General features: G+C 42.3%; 1 long non-coding RNA gene across 1 annotated transcript in view; it reads left to right on the top strand.

Annotated features, from left to right (window-relative positions):
* The first annotated feature begins 455 nt into the window (after positions 1 to 455).
* Positions 456 to 6,887, top strand: part of LOC108791821 — a 19,033-nt gene continuing 12,601 nt past the window's right edge. Inside the window, exon 1 of the long non-coding RNA XR_001941523.1 lies at positions 456 to 468. This is a non-coding gene — a long non-coding RNA (uncharacterized LOC108791821). The remainder of the gene's footprint in view (positions 469 to 6,887) is intronic.

The following is a 6,887-nucleotide window of genomic DNA, read 5'->3' as shown; positions in this document are numbered from 1 at the left end:
GCTTTTGGTCATGGGAGGACGCTAGTTTGTGTCCTCCAGTTACCCTTAGAACTATGGGGAAAAGCCTTAACCCCATAGTTCTCCTTTAACCCAGTGTGCCGTGAAAATACACCCATAAGCCATAACATTATGACTACTGAGAGGTGAAGTGAATAACATTCTCTTGTTACAATGGCACCTGGAAGCAGTTGGGATATATCAGGCAGCTAATGAACATCTTGTCCACAAAGTTGATGTGTTGGAAGCAGAAAGAAAATTGGCAAGTGTAATGATTTGAGCAACGTTGACAAAGGGCAAGTAGTGATAGCTGGATTTTCAAAGAGTTGTGCTAATGGAATAAGTAGCACAAAGGAGGGGAACCTAAAGGTTCTGGAAGCTGCCACACAGAAGGCTAATAAGCCCCAATCTAATTTCAAAACAATGGTATAGCACTACACCTTCTATTGAAAAGTGCATAAATATTACAATGTATGGAGTGATCAGAAGCTACACATCCAATAAAAGTCTATCAAATTGTCTTAAAAACACAAAAGGTGTTCTCCGTGTGTTCCAACACATCCCCCCAGTGACTATGCACTCACCGAAATCTCTAGCTGTCTAACACAGCATATGGGCAACCAGCAAAAGACTCTCCAGGTAATTTCCGTGATAGCTGGATGACTGGGTCAGAGCAACTCCACAACTGCAGCTCTTGTGGGATGTTCCCAGTCTGCAGCGGTCAGGAACTACCAACAGTGGTCCAAGGAAGGAAAATCGTTGAACCAGCAACATGGTCGTGGGCAGCCAAGGCACAATGATGCAAGTGGAGAGCGAAGGCTGGGCCATGTAGTCCAACCCAACAGGTCAACTGTAGCTCAAAATTGCTGAAAAAGATGATTGTACCAATAGAAAGGTGTCAACACTGTGCATTGCAGCCTGTTGCAGATAGGGCTGCGTAGCTGCAGACCAGTCAGGGTGCCCATGCTGGCTGGCGTGTGTGACCTGGAGAAGAGATGTCACCAGGATGCGCATTGGGAAGAAGGAAAGCCTTTGCAGGCAGTGTGATGCTTTTGGCAACGTCCTACCATTCATCTGGATATTCCTTTGACATGTACCACCGACCTAAACATTGTTGCTGACCAAGTACATCTTCATGGAAACTGTTCTCCCTGATGGCAGTGGCCTCAAGTCGAAATGTTGACTTGGCCTCCAAAGTCTCCAGATCTCCACTCAATTGAGCATCTGTGGGATGTGCTGAAAAACAAGTCTGATTCATGAAGGCCGATCACCTCAAAACTAACAGGACTTAAAAGGATCTGCTGCTGATGGTTTGGTACCAGATACCACAGTATACCTTCAGAGGTCTAGTGGAGTGCATGCCTTGAGCGGTCAATGCGGTTTTGGCAACAGAGGGACCTACTTAATATTAAGCAGGTGGTCATTGTAAGTCTGATTAGTGGGGTTTAAAAAAAAAAAAAAAACAGATAATTTTAGATTTTTATTTAACCCCTTTGTGACAGGAGACATATACTGTACATCATCACAAAGTGACTATATGACTGGCTACGTACACTGTACACGAGTTATTTAAGGCTGTAATGCCAGTAGCCGCTGATTCTCATCTGTTACCATTCATTAATGGATGGGTCAGTATTGAGACATTTCATTAATGAAATAGTTAATAATGTGAAACCTCGCACCACTACTCCAATCCAGTTAAGCAGCAGCTGAAATCTGTGTGGTCAGATATAGTATAAAATAAAAGCCGCACTGTGAATGAATCTACAAAAGTGTCAGATACAGTAGATACTGGCCGTGAAATAATGATACATGTAAAAAGTGCAAATAAAAGACAAATGCATGTGTATAACATGCACCTCAGTGTAAATACATTGCTACAAAATATCCATAATGAAAAATCAAATACGATAATAGCTGTAATGCAATGTGAAAATAGCAACAAGGGGGAAAAAAAAAAACCACAAACACCTCAGTGCAAATAATATGGTTACAAAAATGTCCACGATCCTGGATCTTCAATAGTCCATTAGGAAAATAGAAGATAAAAAACAGTGGATGTAAAGTAATCAGTCACCTGTGGCCATCAACCATACATTGGTGGCGTATAGGAGCTGAGCGATTGCAGGGTCTGTGGCTGCTTACCAAGTTGTTTTATCTAAACCTTATTTTTTATCTATGATATGCGAGTAGTATCCTTTTTAATAAAGTATAGTATCTTTTTAAAACCATCTGCACTATAAGTTTCCACTTTGTTTGATGCATGGTCCATTTGGATGAATTGTCTGCTTTCAACCGAGACTCCAATGAGAGTCTGTACCTGAGGAGGAAATTACTGGGAGGTGTTCGGCATCAGGTGCATCCTCTACCTGGTTTGAATTAGAGGAACAGCGCATACAGACCCTGGTGGGTCTCTGCTAAAGGCGAGGTGCATTCCAGAAGATTTGTTGTTTCAAATTGCTCCTGATGCTTATCCAGATACTGGAACTTTGGTATCAGGTGGCAAGTCATTACACAATGCCCGACTTCACGATTGGTTGGGAAGCCAGCTCCCTCGTCAGTGAGGAACATTAAACTTGCTTCCCAGCCAATCAGGAAGCTGGGGGGCGGGTCACTACACAGTCCAGCTACCTTAAATGGGACTTCCGGTATAGGAAAACTGGTACCCTATAAAAAACAGTATTGCTGCATCCCTAGTAGCTGGCAACCTAGGCAGGTCCAGAATTCCTCCAGACTTCTCCCTCCCGATGGTCCCCTATTCCTGAAAGCATGTACCCATCTAAGTGTAATCAGCCGTGAACCTATAAACCACTCTGGTGGTTGGCAATACTACCAACAGGCCAGAATGCAGCCTGTTGCACCGTACAGCCAAAAACTAGCATCAGCAGATGCCGAAACAACCCCCTGGGACAACATAAGAACAGAGAACCAGGTGGAAACCTTGCAAATCTGCAAGGCAGATGTTTGATGCTGAAAAGACTGAGAAACGCTCACAAATCTGGTGCACCTTCACATGGAAAAGCAGAGCTTTACCTTTTACAGAATGTCCAATGACCTGTCTGATTGACCCAAAGATGGTGGAAGCACACGGAGCTTCACGAAAACCAGATTGTTAGAACAAAGATGAAGCCGAAAGATTGAACGCAAACAGCCTGAACCACATCCAAATAGTGAATACCTACTTAGGATGTCTTGGGGCAGGACAAAAAGAGGAAAGAATGATGACCTCATTACAAAAAAAGGAGAACTATGGGGTAAGTGCTTTTCCCCGTAGTTCTCCTAAGGGTAACAGGAGGACACAAACTAGCATCCTCCCGTCACCCAAAGCTCAGTATACCGCGAGCTACAGCTCCATCACAACGGAGAGCCACCAGGGTTCTCTCCCTGGCCGACATGTGCATGGGGCAATCCAGACAGTATGTTTGTGTTCAGTTCATCAACTAATAATTTGTCAGTCACTGAAAAAGAAAGTTATGACGACCAAAACTATACCAAAATGTTAGGGAGAGCCGATTCGGGAAGAGATCCATTCAGAACCAATCTTTGGACTTCTAGTTGGATCCTGGATGGACGGCTAACAGGCCATCTGCGCAAAGGCATTACTGCCAATATAGTTTTTAATAATTCAGTGTTGCACTTTTGCTTGAAGGAATGTACAATGTCATCTGCAAGTTATAATCAGTGCACATCTACTTACTGGTTCTTCGTTGAGAATAAATCATTGTTTTTTCTAAAAGATTTGGTTTAATCTAATGTTCAGATCGACATTTAATATCACAACAGTCAAGTCTTGTCTGTATTGCATGTTCAAACCTCAATACCATAAGTAATAGCAGGTTAGACTTTTACTCCAGGAATAGAATGATTGAAAAGGCTAGAGAAATTCATAAAATTACTCTAACTAAACCCACTAGATTTTAGTAGGCAATATACTGTAGTTTTAGGTGACTAAAATGTGGCATTTTAGTCAAAAGACTGGCAAACAAAAATCTAAATTTGTCATCAAAATTAACACTGGGCTTTTTGTCCCATGCAACGAGAATGCTTGGTTTGAGTGGTCTGGAACGGAGTGCTCCGTATTGACTTGGAGGCTACCATTAGACCCAAAACCCTCATGCAGGATCTCACTGGGGCTAGTCCACTTGCTTGAAGTACACTATCAAACTGAGGCTTTCCTTAAGTGGGAGGTTATGATGTTCCTTATTGCTGTGCCTAGTGTCCAATCACCTCCTACCAACATATCATCCAGTCTATGAAACTGCCCGTGTCCTTTAAAGAACATTAAAGTACAATATTTTAAAGGGGCTTGCACAGGTGGTGCCCAGGGAGGGGGGCCAAGACTCATCCACTAGAAGATACTAAACTAAAATCTCCTTCAATAAAGAAAAGAAAAAAAAGGAGACCTTCATCACCTAAGAACACTAGCAAAGTGGAGTGGGAGGGGTTATACAAGTCCTCACATCTGGTCAATACCTCATCACTTGATACCTGCATATTACCCAGTTGTGTCTGAATATGCCAGCGTTCTGTACCATCAAAAGACAGCATCCTGCTAATGAGCACTAGCCTGCTACAAATCATTCCTAGAGAATTTCCACAGAGAGCTGTGGCAGTGTTTACTGAACCTAACAAACCCATAAAAGGAACCCCCAGACATTTTCCTGACCTGAATAGTTCTGTGAACTTGAACACAACAGAAGAAGTCACTGTTGACTGTAGGCCTGACAAAAGGAAACCGTATAGATAATGAACTGGGGAACCCAAGCTACATTTATAGATTGAGAGCTGTCCAGGGTTTCCATATCCAGCTTCGAGTTCACACTAACTGTGAAACTTCCAGAAATTCAGGAGCAGTCAGAACAGGGTAAATGGGAAACCCTGCACTGTATACTGGAGAACGTTACAGGATTTGAAAAAGATTCATTATGAACCAGTACTGTTGGCCGATGGAAAACTATCCAGGGGTTTCATATGTCCATCATGAATCTACCAGGAGCTGTTTATCGTACAAAGTCTTCCAGACCATCAAACTATAGTAGAGCTGAAGAAAACAAGTCAACCCTGAGGACATCAGCAAGAGTCATGAGTTTGTGGTCCTTTGCTGGCAAATTACTTATTGCCGTTGTTCATTTCTTCTGCAGGCAGAATAACCCAACAGTGCTATTCCGGTGTCCCTTTAATGAACAGTTGGCAAGCAGGTCTCTAAAGTGAATTTTGTTTTCAGGTGCAATTTCTAAGGGCGCATTCATATGAACACATTCATATTGACACAGAGCCATACAGCGTGCACGTCCATGCAGAAACCTGCGTCTGGGAAGTACAGCCAAGTCCAAATCCCATTCGCACTACCACGGTCTCAAAGTCCACAAGGTATATGTGGTGCTCGAGGTGATGACACGGATGGTGCCGTGCAAACACTAGTGATAAAAAGGTATTTCACCGGCACACGCGCGAAAGGTATTTAAAGTATTGATATGTTTATTCAATAACGGATGTCACATACTGTCATACGGTGCTAATGTTTTCGGGTCTGAAACGTTAGCACCGTATGACAGTATGTGACATCTGGTATTGAATAAACCTATCAATAATTTAAAAATGTTTTCAAGTGTCTGCTGGTGAAATACCTTTATCACTTGGCAAGTACAGCTAGTGCATGTAGCCACATAGAGCTGCATGCCCCAACAGGACATTGCTACACTCATTTAAATTTGTACAGGCAACCATACGCACCAGCTGTCCAGCTGTGGGTGCAGATTTCAGCAGATGTACATTCTGTATGGCTGTGTGAATGAGGCCTAAGAGGTAACACGTGAACAGCAGAGAATCACACAAACCACAAAATACAGAGACTATATATATGTTGTGTTTAAATGTTTATTTATGTTTCGGCTCACTCCAGATATCGCCTGAATGAAACGAGACATACTGAAAAAACCCTCGACACGACCCACTGTCTTAAAATAATATCTTCACTTATAAAACAAGAACAAAATAGCAAAAAGGAAAAAAGTCTCAACACTAATGCATTAAAATTACATAAAGCTTGTTAAGTCACTTCACAGAATCATTTAACAAGGAAAAATAAAAAAAAAAAGGGTGCGGATGACAGTACTTTGCTCAGGTCTTGAACTTCACAAACCAAATCTGCCCTGAAATTTTACAGGAAGTTGTAAAGGGGCAGCTGCATACATTGGAAAATGCACTACCACCAAGAACAATGGCTGCAGTGTTTGCCTTTTACATGGCTCTGCCATCTGTAGACTAGATATGGAATAACAGGTGCACACAAAACTTGTTTTGCTATAACCACAGCTTGTAAACCTGAAACCTTGCTTTAATGCCTGGTCATGCGGTGACTTGACAGCTGCAGGCTTGAGGATTTAGAAAGTAGAAAACCCTCTTGGCCCTGCCAAACTATAAAACAAACAAAACCACGATCTACCAACCAAAATTCCCCTTGCAAGTACCCATGATGCACTAAAACGCAAGGGAGAAAATGATTGATGGGCCAAGCCTTGTCTTCGCTCTGATACTAGAATTAGGACCCACTGACTCAGGTCAGCACAGGACCAAAGATTTCCCAGAGCGTTTCACTGCACTACCAACAAGCAGAGTGATTGTTACACGACCATTATATCTGTGACAAAACCATTACACTACAATGCTGTAAGTCATGACAAGACCCAAAAACACAGAAGTGACACTGATTACTAGTAAATTCAATTGCCAGAACTGAAGTTAAAAAAAAATATGCTTTTAAATGGGAAAAATAAAAATATTGCAGTATATGCACAACAGGCTTTCTGCCATAGCAAAGGGTGACAATACAACACTGGGAACCAATATGAAACGTTTTCCACATACGGGGGGGGGGATGGGAGAGGTAA

Source organism: Nanorana parkeri, unplaced genomic scaffold (genome assembly GCF_000935625.1).
Source record: "Nanorana parkeri isolate BGI_ZX_2015 unplaced genomic scaffold, ASM93562v1 scaffold576, whole genome shotgun sequence".
In the NCBI taxonomy this organism is placed as follows: domain Eukaryota; kingdom Metazoa; phylum Chordata; class Amphibia; order Anura; family Dicroglossidae; genus Nanorana; species Nanorana parkeri.
This window is presented reverse-complemented; position numbering and strand designations above follow the sequence as displayed.